At 45.0% G+C, this 15032-nt stretch overlaps 1 long non-coding RNA gene across 1 annotated transcript in view; it reads right to left on the bottom strand.

Annotated features, from left to right (window-relative positions):
- Window positions 1–441: 441 nt before the first annotated feature.
- LOC144683513 (uncharacterized) overlaps window positions 442–15032 on the bottom strand; it is a 90393-nt gene continuing 75802 nt past the window's right edge. The window contains exon 5 of the long non-coding RNA XR_013577282.1: window positions 442–500. This is a non-coding gene — a long non-coding RNA (uncharacterized LOC144683513). The remainder of the gene's footprint in view (window positions 501–15032) is intronic.

Below are 15032 nucleotides of genomic sequence, written 5' to 3' on the forward strand. Positions count from 1 at the left end.
GACGACCAATTATAAAGTACCAAGTGAGGCCCATATTAAAACCAGTTTGTTCACAGAACAACATTTTAGTCTTCACGCTCCAATTCCACCACACTTGTTATTCCAGGGACACCTTGAAAATGTACCCCAGAAAAGGTACCCAAAAGTGATGCTATTATTGAACATACAACTTATCACACATCACGGGAAGCATTAGCACGCAAGTGGGCAACAAACAGAATGAAAGGTAACTTGGGGCTGATGTGAATAAAGGGAACTGGCAGAAAGCCACTGCCGCAACACTGATTGTTTAAATGTCAGGGGAAAATACTGATTGTTTATGCTCACCTACAGCTTGAAGGAAAGGTCAAGGCTGTCAGACATCCAAAAATTGAGGGGAACATTCTTATGGCGTGATAGTGATTCTGACGTCTCCTGGTTACCTGTACGAGGCATCCTGTCGTCTGTGCAGGTCAACGCATGTCTGTCAACCACAGAGCCACCATATAATGCATCATAAACTGTAACAATAAGAAAAGTAAAGGTGCTAACAGTGGTGAGGTGAGAGAATCCCAAGTGTTTATGGTGCAACATTTTTAATGTGAAGGATTAACCTGACTGTGTGCTCATCCTTATGGATGTTCATCCAGTCATATCTCATCCTTCCAGCTACGTCTAAAGGGAAATGCTCCAAGTAGATGGAGGAGGCCTGGTCACTCCCAGCAAGCAGCATCACAGAGGCATTGTTGTCAACTGCCAAGTGAACACAAGAGGAAAAATAAGCTGGGGCATACATGAAAAGGGACTTTATTTAGTGCCTTTCAACCTCAGTGGCAGCACTCTTGCCTCAGAGGCGAGAGTCCTACCACTGTGCCAAGGCTGACATGGTGCAGTATTCTTGCTGCAATACTGCTGTAGAAGACAGGCCTTCAGGCTTTCAAAGGCCGGACAGATCAAAGCTCTGATTTTCTGAGACCAGCAAAAATCACAGCTGCGTTTATCTATGACACAGGAATAGAGAAAGCTTGCCTTGCCAAATTTTGGTACACAGGCCCCTAACCCTTCATTAGAACAGGCTACAGATGTGAAAAAAAACAGGTACAGGGAGTCAGGCCAGCAGCACTATTGGCTGAGAGTCATAAAATCTGGGCACTCAGCAGATCTTAGACAGCTGCTGCTGACTCTGCAAACACACCACTATCTGTGCGAGGATACTAGGTCACGGGGAGCACTGTGAGCAAAACTATGCCCTTCAGTGAGGGCACCTTGAAAGTATTGCTATACAACGCGCAACAACAGGCGATGGATTGTTCTGGGGCAGGTGACCATTCTCTCTGGTGACAGAGTAAGCGAATGCAGTCTCACAGGTCGCTCATATCTGGGGAAAATAATGCTTCATCTCATTTGGTGAAGTGCCAAATATGAAGTTAAGGCCTTGCTGGTAAAGGTTTGTCTTCTGTGAGCTCAGAGCATGCGAGAACCGTTTTTCTCTTTTTGTTGCACTAACATACATCATACAATCACTGAATCATACAGCACAGGAGGAAGGCCATTTGGTCCATGGTGCCTCTGATAGTGCAGTTCAATTAATCCTACTCCCCTGCTCTTTCCCCCATAGCCCTGTAATTTCTTTTCCTCTTCAAGTATTTATCCAATTGTCTTTTGGGTGTTATTAATGAACCTGCTTCCACCACTCTTCCAAGCAGTGCATTCCCCGATATATTTTTTGCAAGCAAGTTGGTGTATGTTTCCTCATGTATTGCTAACCTCTTTTAGTTATTTTGCTAGTAAATCACCTTCAATCTGTGTCCCTTGGTTACCAGTCCTTCTATCTGTGGAAACAATTTCTCCATATTTACTCTCTCTCCTCACTATTTTGAACATCTATCAAATCTCCTTTCAGCCTCAAAAGAAAGCAGCCCCAGCCTCTCTATATAAATGAAGTCCGACATTTCAGGTATCATTCTTGTTAATCACTTCACTTCCCCCCCCTTGTGGCCTCTTCAAGATCTTGAAATCCTTCCTAAAGCGTGATGCACCAGAACACAATACTTCTGCTAAGGCCTATATCAGCGTTTAGCATAAGTTCCTTGCTTTTGTACAGTACTCTATTCACCTATTACCTATGAAGCCAAGAATGTCATATGCATTTTTAAACAGGCTTCTCAACTTGTCCTGCCACTTTCAAGGATTTGTGTACATACACTCCAAGGTCCTTCAGCACTCCCGCCCCTTAAAAATTGTACCATTTAGTTCATACTGACTCCCTACCAAAATGTATCATGTCACACTTCCCTCATTTCATCTATTATATGTCTACCCATTTCATCAGCCCAAGTCCTTCTGAAGTCTACAAACGAATTAGGAGGAGTGGACCACTTGGCCCTTCAAGCCTGACTCACCATTCAATATGATCGTGGTTAATCTGATTGCAACCTCAAATCCACATTCCTGCCTATCCCCAGCCACCTTTCACCCTCTTGCTTATCAAGAATCTATCTACCTCCAGATTAAAAATATTTAACGATGCTGCTTCCACTGCCTTTTGAGGAAAAGAGTTCCAAAGACACTCAGCCCCAAGAGAAAACATTTCTCCTCATCTCTATCCTAAACGAGTGACCCCTTACAGTGGCCCCTAGTACTAGATTCTCCCACAAGAGGAAACATCCTCTCCACATTGGCCCTGTCGAGACCCTTCAGGGTCGTATGGACTAAAGTTTTAGGATGATGGGGGCTGAGCCCCCACCATGTGAAGTGTCTGTGGGGAACACGCCCCTCCGATTCAGAGCCTCGCTGCCATTTTACACTCTAACAAGCGTTGATTGGCGTAAGGCGACCGTAAGTCCTGGAAACCGAAGGGCCAGGTAAGTGTCAGGGGTCCCAGGGCAGGGAGGATGAGAAGGCTTTGGGGGAGGTGGAGGTCGCAAGGGGAGCAATTGGGGTCTTGGGGATAGGCCAGGGGTTGGTTGGGGATGGGGGTGGGGGGGGGTCTGGAGGTCACTGGGCCTTAAGGGGAGGGGGCAACCCCAGTCAGAAGGGGGCTCTTGATATGGGCATTCCCCCCTTCAACCCTTCCCGCCCGAGATCGACTTTTCTTCATTTCCAGCTTCCCCTCAGAGCTGTCATCCACCCGCCAGCCTAAAAATTGGGGCTGGGTGGGAACAGCCCTCTACTGACCACTTAAGGGCCTCAATGGGCAAGGGTGGGCTTCCCATACGAGGTCCTGCCCACCCCAGCATAAAATCACCATGAGTTTGGAACTGGAGGGAATTCCATCTGTACAATTTCACGCTCCCCCCACTCATAACCCACCCAGGGGTTGAAGGGTTGGCGGGGAAGGGGGGGGGAAGGAGTGTAAAATTCTGGCCTATGTTTCAATCAAGTTGCCTCTTACTCGAAATTCCAGCTGATACTAGCCTAGCAAGTCCAACCTTTCCTCATAAGACAACTTGCCCAATCCAGGTATTAGTTTAAGAAATCTTCTCTGAACTGCTTCCAATGCATTTACATCCTTCCTTAAATAAGGAGACCAATACTGTACACAATACTTCAGATGTGGTCTCACCACGCCCTGTACAACTGAAGCATAACCTACCTACTTTTGTATTCAATTCCCTTCGCAATACATAATAACATTCTATTAGCTTTCCTACTTACTGTACCTGCATACTAGTCTTTTGTCATTCCTGCACTAGGACCCCTAGATCTCCTTGCAACTCAGAGCTCTGCACTCTCTACAAGTCTGTTACTATCCTCTTCATTGTTTACTATCTTTACAAAATTTGTATAGAACCATAGAAAGTTACAGCACAGAAAGAGGCCATTTAGCCCGTCATATCTGCACCAGCCGAGAAAGAAAAAAATTAAAATAGCTAGCCACCCATTTTAATCCCACCTTCCAGCACTTGGTCTGTAGCCTTGCAGGTTACAGCACTTCAGGTGCAGATCCAGGTACCTTTTAAATGAGTTGAGGATTTCTGCCTCCACCAACAAACCAGGCAGTGAAATCCAAAACAGAAATAAAAATACCTGGAAAAACTCAGCAGGTCTGACAGCATCTGCGTAGAGGAACACAGTTAACGTTTCGAGTCCGTGTGACTCTTCAACAGAACTAAGGACAAATAGAAAATAGGTGAAATATAAGCTGGTTTAAGGTGGGGGGGTGGGGGTGGGGAGAGGAGAGAGAGAGAGAGAGAGAGAGGGTGGGACAGGTAGAGCTGGATAGAGGGCCAGTGATAGGTGGAGATAACCAAAAGATGTCACAGACAAAAGGGCAAAGAGATGTTGAAGGTGGAAATCCAAACACCCACCACCCTCTTGGTGAAGAAGTTGTTCCTCACCCCTGTAATCCTTCTGCCAATCACCTTAAATCTGTGCCTCGTGGTAATTGACCCCTCTGTTTGGGGAAACAGGGCATCCCCGTTGTCTACTCTATCTAGGCCTCTCAATCTTGTACACCTCAATCAGGTCACCCCTCAGTCTCCTCAGTTCCAAGAGAAACAACCCCAGCCTATCCAATCTTTCCTCCTAGCTGCAATTTTCAAGCCCTGGAACATTATTGAAAATCTCCTCCACAGCAATTATGTCCTTCCTGTCATGTTGCGATCAGAACTGCACACAAAATTCCAGCTGTGGCCTAACCAGCGTTTTATACAGTTCCATCATACTTTGTATTCTATACCTCATCCAATAAAGGAGAACATTCCATATGCCTTCTTTACCACCTTATCCACGTGTCCTGCCACCTTCAGGGACCAGTGAACATGCACACCAAGGTGTCTCACTTCCTCTACCCCTCTCAATATCCTCCCATTTATTGTGCATTCCCTTGCTTTGTTTGCCCTCCCCAAATGCATTACCTCACACTTCTTTGGATTGAATTCCATCTGCCACTTTTCCACCCACTCAACCAAACCACTGATATCATTCTGGAGACAACAGCTATCTTTTTCACTAACAACTAGATGGCCAATTTTGCTGTCATCTACAAATTTCCCAACCATGCCACCCACATTTAAGTCCAAATCGTTAATATCTACAACAAACAGCAAGGGGCCCAACACAGCCCTGTGGAACACCACTGAAAACCATTTTCCCCTCGCAAAAACATCCATCAACCATTGCCCTTTATTTCCTGTCGCTGAGCCAATTTTGAATTCAACTCACCACATTCCCCTGTATCCCATGGGCTTTTACTTTTCTCACCTGTCTGCATGTGGGACCTTATCAAATGCCTTCCTAAAATCTATATAAACAACATCCACTGCACTACCCTCAATCATCCTTGTTACTTCAGCAAAAAAAAAAATCGATTAAATTAGTTAGATATGATCTTCCCCTACTGAAAAATTTGAAATTATACCCTGTATACCCAAGCCCGGGTCATTAATTTAAAAAAAAGGGCAGTGGGCCTAGTACCAACCCTTGAGGAACACCCTGTATTCTTCTCTCCCATCTGAAAAAAAAAATAAGTGGGCACAAATGCAGCAACCCTTGCAAGTAGCAGTCCCGCTTGCACAAGGTGTTACATACAGAAATGCCATAACCCACCACTGACACCAGTGTTCTGCCTACGAGACCAAACAAAGCTGCACACGAGCACAGACAAGGGACTAGGATCAACGAGGAAGCAACCATCACAAACATACCATGAGGAAACAGCCCTGGCAGGAAATGGTGGAAAAACCTGATAATGCAGTCACAACCTGCAAGGTCGAAAAAACAGTTATGTAAGATGCAATATTAAAGAAGCGAAGGTAAGCTACCTTAAAGTTTCACTTGCTAGGCAAGTGATCATGCATGTCACAATGTTTCAAGGCAACTTTACTGCTGGCCCATGCCAAGTTTCACATATCTTTATAGATCTTCCACTATTTACTATCCATACCCAGAGGGTACATTACAGCTTGACACACACATACCTGAAAAGGGCCTCTCACACAAAAGCCAATGTAACAGAATCCAGCTGTAATGACGCCAATGATGGACAGCACCTTCAGCATAATTCAGCCACTGCACATGCTCCGTCAGCATGTCATGATGCCAGTTAATACCAAGAAGTCACCCTGAGGTTCTGCATGAAATCATCCCCTTGGCGAGGGAAGCTGGAGAAGGGCTCAGAAATTACTCACCTTTAAAACTCCTTTGAAACAGACCATTGTGGACAACCCTGACTAGAAAGAATATTAAGGCAGTAAGAGAATTCAAGTTCAAGTCTGTCACTAGCAAGCATCATCTCATCGATAAGGACCAATACTACCTCCCCTCATAACAATGTAGCCGCCATAATCTCTCCTATTCCTGTTCTCCACAGGTGTTTGTGACCACAGTAACTTTTAGTACGAAGTCCCTAACAGACCCTGCATAAAACAAAACGCCATGGCATACCTGGGATATGCCAGGGGCCATTAATTATTCACAGTATTACTAGCACCAACCTGAGAAGTTGAGGAATTAGTCCCTGATTTACAAACTGGATACCCAGCTGTAGTCAAGTCTGTTGCTTAATTGGTATTTTAATGACTGTATGCTTGTGTTCTACTTGTAATTAATTCAATAAGCAAAATTAGCACTTGCATCAGTTACACAAACTATAGTGCCTTAGAATAACTGTTGATCCATAAGTGCTAAATAGGTGATGTTACTGCACACGTCTCGTACTTCTGGTTTAATGTGACATACTCAAAGACAAATTCCAATTGCGCATTTAGTCGGCTCAACAGGGTCTCAACCACGGGTTGGGGACCCAGTGGGGAATCCTGTTAATACCATCAAACTTCACCCATAGAACTAAGTGTCTGTGGCCACTGTTGGGCCTTCTTTGGGATTCAGCGCCCTGGCAGCGGAACTCCAACCCGCCGAGAGCTGCTGGCCGGAGGCCGACAGTTCTCCATCGTCTGTCAATGCCACTGGGAGGAGTGGCGGCAGTGGCCAGCAATGCACCTAGCAGAATTCCAGGATTGCCGAGGGACCGCAGGTCAAAGGTGAGTGAGTGAGATCGGGTTGGGGGATCATGGGGCAGGGCAGGGATTGGAAGCAAGGGCAGGTCATGGCTTTCCGTGGTCACTCCGCCTTCCTGATGCCAGGTCCCTCGATCAGGCACCGAGTGCCTCATTATGAGGGGCCCCACCACCCTGGGAGGTCACTGGGCAGGCTTTGACATGTGCGGGAAAGCCTTGCAGTTCTGGTGGGCTCAGGGGTAAGGGGTGTCAACTGGCTCATTAAATTAGTCTAACTGACATCCTGCTGCCTGTGGCTGGGAATCCTACATCAGTCCCTTGCACCTTAAAAATCGGGTGGGGGTGGGGGTCAGTGTTTGCTGCCGTTGGAAAGACTGAGCTAGGGCCTCCACAGCAATTAATGGGCCCAGCTGCCATGGTTCTGGCTACAACAGCCGGCATCAAATCCAGCCTTATGTGAAAGTTGCAATTCATGACTATTTTCTGAGGTTGCTGAGGCTTCCTGAGCAGTGAGGAGAGTTCAAAAGGAGAGTAAGAAAAGACAACGCACCTTTGGGGAGGCACAAGCAACACGATAAGAGGAAACCGGTTTCAATGGCAATGGCATATCTGGAAGCACTGACGAAAATCATGTCTCTTGGAAGGTCTCAAGATAGCTTGGTTTACCTGACCAGACTGAAGTTGGGGGCGACAATGGCACAATAAATTAAATAGCTATTTTTGGGAATTACAAAATGAAATTTCTCATGGAAATTCAAATAGTTGGATCACAAAGTGACAGAACTATTATTTTTCCAAATTAAAGACACTTTCCAGTAGCCAGTTAACGCCTGGAGGTTGACTTTAACAGCATCAACATGGGGTTGGCAGGGTAGTAATAATGATACAAGAACAGAAAATGCTGGAAAAACTCAGCAGGTCTAACAGCATCTGTGGAGAGAAAGACAGTTAACCTTTCATGTCCCTATGACTCTTCTTCAGAGCTAAAAAGAAGTAAAAATGTGATGAAATTTATACTAAGGAGGGGTTGAGCAGGTGAAGCTGGATGGAAGGCCAGCGGTTGGTGGTAAATAGCTCTGAAGAGTCATAGGGAAGCGAAACGCTAACTCTGTCTTTCTCTCCACAGATGCTGCCAGGCCTGCTGAGTTTCTCCAGCATTTTCTGTTTTTGTTTCAGATTTCCAGCGTCCACAGTATTTTGCTTTTATCTTATTTTAGTAATAATGATGTCTGGTCACTTACTGCCCCACTAATTATGGCCACTGCCAGTTTGGGTAGGGTCCTTATAATGGCTGCTGGAGCGCCCCACCCATTCAAATGGAATGCCACTTTTTAAATATGCAAACTGGAATCCTATGACATAAATAGGACTCTGGTTGCAATTGAGGAATAAATGAGTAAAGTGTACATACTCCACCATCGAGCATCTTAACCAGCTGACCGTATAGACCAAAAAAGACCCCAAAATGTTTAAACATTTATTTTTGTGCAACCAAGGGAGTGGGTTGCAGAATTTGCTTTAATCGTTTCATGTGTAGCTGACTGGTCCAGTGACTGATGACAAGGGTCTCCCATGCACAAGTCTATTTTATGTTTGTGCTCCTTGGATTTGGATTAGTAAAATGGAGGCCAAGATCTCAATTAAGGTTAAATGTGCATTAAGCAAAGGTATTCTTTCATTCCTGATCAAAGGCCATTACTTAAGACATTTGTTGCAATAACCTACACATTGCTTCAATAGGGGAAATGTAACAATTTAAAAATGGGGATCTTTTGCTGGAAGCAGTCAATGGCTGGATTTCCTCAGCAAGAAAAAGGCTCAATCCAACTAAAGCACCACTTACTAATGCAAATTTTTCCTTTTTAGAAAAATTTCTACAATGAAAAATTGGTGCTTAACTGAAAACTTCGCAAAAAGTATATTAAACAAAAAAAGCTGTTAACAGAGCAATTCTGGTGGGGAAGAAGAAAAAGCTTTTGAAGTATTTGGAGATGATAACAGAGGAATGTCTTTGTGGTTAGACGATAAGGAGAAACTGCCAGCAATGTTCCTGTGAACGAGTACTCAATGAGTCCTAACATACAGAGAGGAAGGTGCACAGGTTATGAAGTAACTGCTATGGAGTTAGAACAAGGGAATATTGTTAGAAGTTATGATCCTCCCCACAGGGGCCCGATTCCTTTGCAAATGGAGGATAAACAAACTAAGTGCTATCAGATAAATCATGAAACTGAAGACATTTTGCAAATTGCTTCTTTAATGGCCTCCCCTTTTCCTGCAAACTTCACATAATTTCCCCAAACTAATCTGATATTGTTAGAACCCATGTTCATTTTTCTGGATACATATTTTCCACAGCTAGTTCACAAATTGCTTTTGGTCATATTGATTTTTTCAATAAAGGAAAATCTAAAGCATATAGTAAATTAAGTAAATCATACACACACCTGGATATAGACGGCCATCTAATGTAGTTACTGCGAATGGTAAAAACAATGTTGACAATAGAAGTTAATCAAATCTGCAGCTGAGTTAAAACAAATATAAGCCTGGTGATGATCACATTTCAAAACAATTCCAAGTAAGGCACATGAGATTTAATACCTAAATTGGTGAGCGACCTACCTTTGGCCTAATTAATTTCCAAAGAGGATCATTTGTTTTGTGTTTCATTGCAGTTTTATTTTCCGGTAAGTGGCGAACTGACAATAAACTAAAGCTTGATTAGTTCCATACACCAAGTTGTTTTACCAAAGCAGAAATTCCTCTTACAAAGTTAGGTACTGGCAAGATTATTTCTAGTGCACTTGTGATCATGTTCCCACTTGATTTGAAGCCACTTACCGAGTCTTCAGCTGAAATTATCCTGACCTGGGGACCCTATTGTAATGAGTACGAAGCCATATTCTGTAACGCTGGTTCACAACAAGGCTACAGCTGAATTGTTGAAACAATTCAAACGACAATATTGGGAAGAATTCCATACTTTAGATTGCTCGGTTTAGACATGCTAGAATAATTGGATATTGGTTCTTCACTACACAGCAAGCTCTTCATCTCAGCTAAATGTGACACCAGATATTTCCAATGGTGGTGAAGGACACACTTGATGAAGAGGGGATGGAAAAACCCGTGCCTTTTAAGTTCAAATCACTTTTTCGAATCTTTGTACAAAGAGGCCAACCTATCTACCCAGTCAATCAGGAAACTGCATACATGCTGGAGAGAAGTAGTCCACGGCAAGAGGGAGGTGGAAAATTAGTCACACTGATAAAAGGTGTCGGAAATTAAATGCAGAATGTAAAAGTCTATATCCAGCTGGACCACTTTCTAATCCTTGAGATGGACATCCTGAGATTGTGACGAATGTAGATTTGTCTCAAAGTCATTTGCTTTTGACATTGACAAACACCATTTGCTGCTATTGCATTATGTTGATCTGATGGAGTAATGGCTGTAGGGTGCACCAATACAGTCAATACTCCAGGTGATCCTACTATGCAAACTTCAGTTGAGATTCTAGAACCATAGAACCTTTCCGCACAGGAGGCCAATCAGTCAATTCTCCCTCTGGACCCCTTCCTCTGGCCTCTTACCTGCTCTTGATCTTTTCATTGAGAACTGACATCGGCCATCTCAATTTCTCTGCTCCTCTCACCCACTCTAACCCATCTCCTTCTGAACTCACCGCACTCTGTTCTCTCAGGCCCAACCCTGACTTTGTTACCAAACCTGCTGACAAGGGTGGTGCTGTACAGTACAAGGGTATACTGATCTCTACCTCGCAGAGGCTGAGCACCAACTCTCAGACACTTCCTCCTACTTCCCCCTGGACCACGACCCCACCACTGAACATCAGGCCATTGTTTATAGGACTGTCACTGACCTCATCTCCTCTGGAGATCTTCCTTCTACAGCTTCCAACCTGATAGTCTCCCAACCTCGGACAGCCCGCTTCTACCTCCTTCCCAAAATCCACAAACAGAACTGTCCCGGTAGACCGATTGTGTCAGCCTGTTCCTGCCCCATGGAACTCATTTCTTCCTATCTTGATTCTGTTCTCTCTCCCCTTGTCCAGTCTCTTCCCACCTACATCCACAATTCCTCTGATGCCCTACATCAACAATTTCCAGTTCCCCAGCCCTAACCACCTCCTCTTCACCATGGGCATCCAATCCCTCTACACCTCCATCCCCCACCGGGATGGTCTGAAAGCTCTCCGCTTCTTCCTTGAACAGAGGCCCGAACAATCCCCATCCACCACCACTCTCCTCCATCTGGCTGAACTTGTGCTCTCACTCAAAAATTTCTCCTTGAACTTGTCTCGCTTCCTCCAAATAAAAGATGTGGCTATGGGTACCCACGTGGGCCCCAGTTTTGCCTGTCTCTTTCTGGGGTGTGGGGAACATTCCTTGTTCCAGTCCTAATCAGGCCCCCTCCCACAAATTTTTTTTTGGTACATCGATGACTGTTTTGGTGTCGCTTCATGGTCTCGTCTGGATCTGGAAAAATTGAACAATTTTGCTTCTAATTTCCAACCCCTCCATCACCTTCACATGGTCCATCTCTGACACTTCCTTTCCCTTCCTTGACCTCTGTCTCAATTTCTGGTGATAGACTGTCCACCAATATTCACTACAAGCCTACCAACTCCCACAGCTACCTCCACTACAGCTCCTCACACCCCGCTTCCTGTAAGGACTCCATCCCATTCTCTCATTGCCTGCTGCAATGTTCCAGTGAAGCTCAACACAACCGGGAGAAACAGCACCTCATCTTCCGATTAGGCACTTTACAGCCTTCAGGATTTAACACGGAGTTCAACAACTTCAGATCATGAACTCTCTCCTCCATCCTCACCCCCTTTCTATCTCCTTCTGTCAATATTCATTCTCATTTCTTAATTTTTATTTTTCCATCTTTTACTTTTTATTTTTTAATCCACTTTTTTCCATTTTTATTCATTTTTTATCCCCACCTTTTATCCTATTTTCAATCTTTTTTCCCCACCACCATCACCTCTCCCCACCCCACCCAGGCCACCTGTCACTTGTTCATGTTGTTCTTTCCAGAGTGCTTACCCTTGTCCTGCTATTATCACATTCTGCTTTCTGACCTTAATGCCACCATCAGCACCTCCTTTAGCCAGTATCATCATCGTTAACACCCCTTTTGCCAGAGATGTCATGGACAAAAGGACAATCTCCCCTTTGCCTCCACTTATCGCTGGCCTTCTATCCAGCTTCACCTGCTCCACCCCCCTTAAAAAGCATAAATTCCATCACATTTTTACTTCTCTTTAGCTCTGAAGAGTCATACGGGCTCGAAACACTTTTTTTAAAATCTCTCCACAGATGCTGTTGGACCTGCTGAGTTTTTCCAGCATTTTCTGTTTTTGAGTCAATCCTCTACACTTGACCTTTGCTAAGGCAATCCAAAATTAATCGCAATTCCCTGTGCTATCTTACCTGTTCAAAACGTACTCAATTTTCCATTATACTTGGACTTTGACTTGGTTCCTCCAGTCTCATGCAGAAAAACAGGCAGCAGACTCCACCACCGGACCCAATCCATTGCAGTCTCTTTCGCTCCAGCCTGTGTGGTGTCCCACTCTTGAAGGTGCTCCTTAAAAGGTACTTCACCAGGTCTTCTTTTGCTGGCCCCATCTTCTTTTGCCTGGTGGTGTCCATTCTACTCTGATACTCTGGTAGGGCATATGTCCAGAAGGTGAAATGTGTGTCCTGCCAGCCTGAGTCACCTTTCTGTCACAATGATCTGTAGACAGCTCTGACCAGTCCTCTGTAATGCTTCTTCATTGGTGATGCTGTCTCTCCATGTGATGCCCAGGATGTGAGGTAGGCAGCGCTGGCAGAAGATGTCCAGCTTTGCTGTTGTGTCTTGCAGGCATAGATTGCGGTTGGTACAACGGACATGTAGAATTCCAGCTTCACGGTGGTGTTGGATGCCCAGCCACTGGAAAACAATGTTGCTTTGCCAATTCTTGTGTGGACATCAATCTCTACATTGCCCACCCTGGAGATGTTGCTTCCTAGCTATGGGAAGTGGTCGACGTCCTCATGTTCTGTTGCCTGATGGCGATGGGAGGACCATGGTGCTGTCCAGTTGTCCCTATCTTGGTGTTCTGGCAGCTGATGCTTAGGCCAACCTTGGTGCCGCTACTCTCATGAGTGTTGGTCATGTCATGGGACCCATGTGATTCTTCAGCTAGCAAGGCGATGTCATCTGTGAAATCCAGGTCCGTCAACCAGTGGTGCTGCCACAGGATGCCAAAGTCTGCACCCACCATCGCCTTCCTCATGATGAAATTAATAAACCAATAGGACAAGTAATGGGGAGAGTATTCAGCCTTGCTGCATTCCTGTGATAATGTTGAAGGAATTTTTTGCGCCTGTGCTGGTCTTGGTGCAGCAGCTGGAGTTCTGATGTAAGGTTTTGAAGATGTTAATATACCGCATCAGGACAGGATATCGAACCTTCTTGCAATGTACTGAATTGACTGCTGATAGATGCTATCGGAAGCCTTTTTGAAATCAAATGAAGTTGATAACAAGCGTCTTCTGGTACTCTAGGCTCTGCTCTATGATGTTCCTGAGCAAGAAGATCTGCTCGCAGCATGATCTGCCACCTTGAAAACCTGCCTGTTCATCATGATGGGTACTGGCTACCTCTGCTTTCGATCAGTTGAGGAGCATCATATTGAAGGCTTTGCCAGTTACTGACAGCCACAGTTATTGCAGTCACTGAGGTTCCCTTTCTTTGGCAGCTTGACAATTACTCCTCAACTCCAATCATGTGGGACGTCCTCTGCAGTCCAAATCTTGTTAGGCAGGTCCGTGAGGCTCTGTGATAGTGTTATCATCATGTTTCAGTAACTCTGCAGGTATCTCACCTGAAGAACAAGGTGCCTAGAATTGACGCTTGATGGCTGTTTGGACCTCCAATGTGGCAATTTCCCCCAGGTTGAAGTTCAGCTGCCGAAGTGCGATGCTGTTATCGAACCTGAACTCCGAGCTGGGGTTGGGCTGCTTGAGAATCTCCTGAAAGTGTTTCATCCCTTGCCTTCTGCTCCTTTCCCATCAGTAGACACCTGCCAACCTTGCCCTTGATTGGTACAGTGGTTGTTCCTTACACCAGTCAGCTCCTGTATAATCTTGTAGTGCCTAGAGTTGTTACAATTTGTTTTTATACCTCCCTGCTTTTAAAGACTAACCTTTTCTAGTTTGTTTCTCTTGCAGCTCTTATTCATCACTTCATCCAGCCTTCTGAACTTCTCTGTCTTATCTATGCTCAATATTCTTTTCCCGGTTCCTCTTGCTCTTCTTTCACCAATCAACTTCCACGGTGGGTCAGTGATCCATTGTTCCTTGCTGGTTCCTCTTCATATAAATGGTGATTTCTGCACTCTCCTTAATCCCTCTTTTGAAGATGTCCCACTGTTCTTTGATGTTGCCCAACCTCAGTAGTACTTCAAATCTGGAGAGGACCAGCAAGAAACTATCCTTATCATGTCCTTGTCCTTCAGTTTCTCTGTTGCAAATGGCTGTTATAACTTTGTAGTTATTGCCTGCCTCAGCTTCAGGTGGATCTTGCCAAGAGATCAGAACCTCTTGGCTTAACATCTAAGTCATCAACAAGATACAGTGGGCAGGCCAAGAACAAATCAGCGGTGAGGACGCAAGGATCCTGTTCTCTGGGCAAGAAGAGCATCACACCCATCCAGTTGGCCTCATACTCGAACAGATGCTCAGCAGACGTTAGCTGGGTCATCTTCATCACCAGATTCCACGCAGGGCACCCAGAAGTCACTGTTGTGCAAGCTTAAGCATGAGAGAGAGAGAGAAAGTGGGAGAGGGAGCGAGAGCGAGAGCGAGAAGCAGAGGTGGAGAAAGATGAATTCTACCACCAATTGCAGGACATACTGAACAAGACACTTAGCTCTGACATCAAGCTACTGATCAGTGACCCAAATGTCACCCAGATGGCAACTGGCGAAGACTGAGCTGTGCAAACAGGTGCCATGGGTCAGCAAGTTTGCTCAACGGAAACGGTGAATGTCTACTGGCCTTGATCTCA

This window comes from Cetorhinus maximus, chromosome 8 (genome assembly GCF_964194155.1).
Source record: "Cetorhinus maximus chromosome 8, sCetMax3.hap1.1, whole genome shotgun sequence".
In the NCBI taxonomy this organism is placed as follows: Eukaryota; Metazoa; Chordata; class Chondrichthyes; order Lamniformes; family Cetorhinidae; genus Cetorhinus; species Cetorhinus maximus.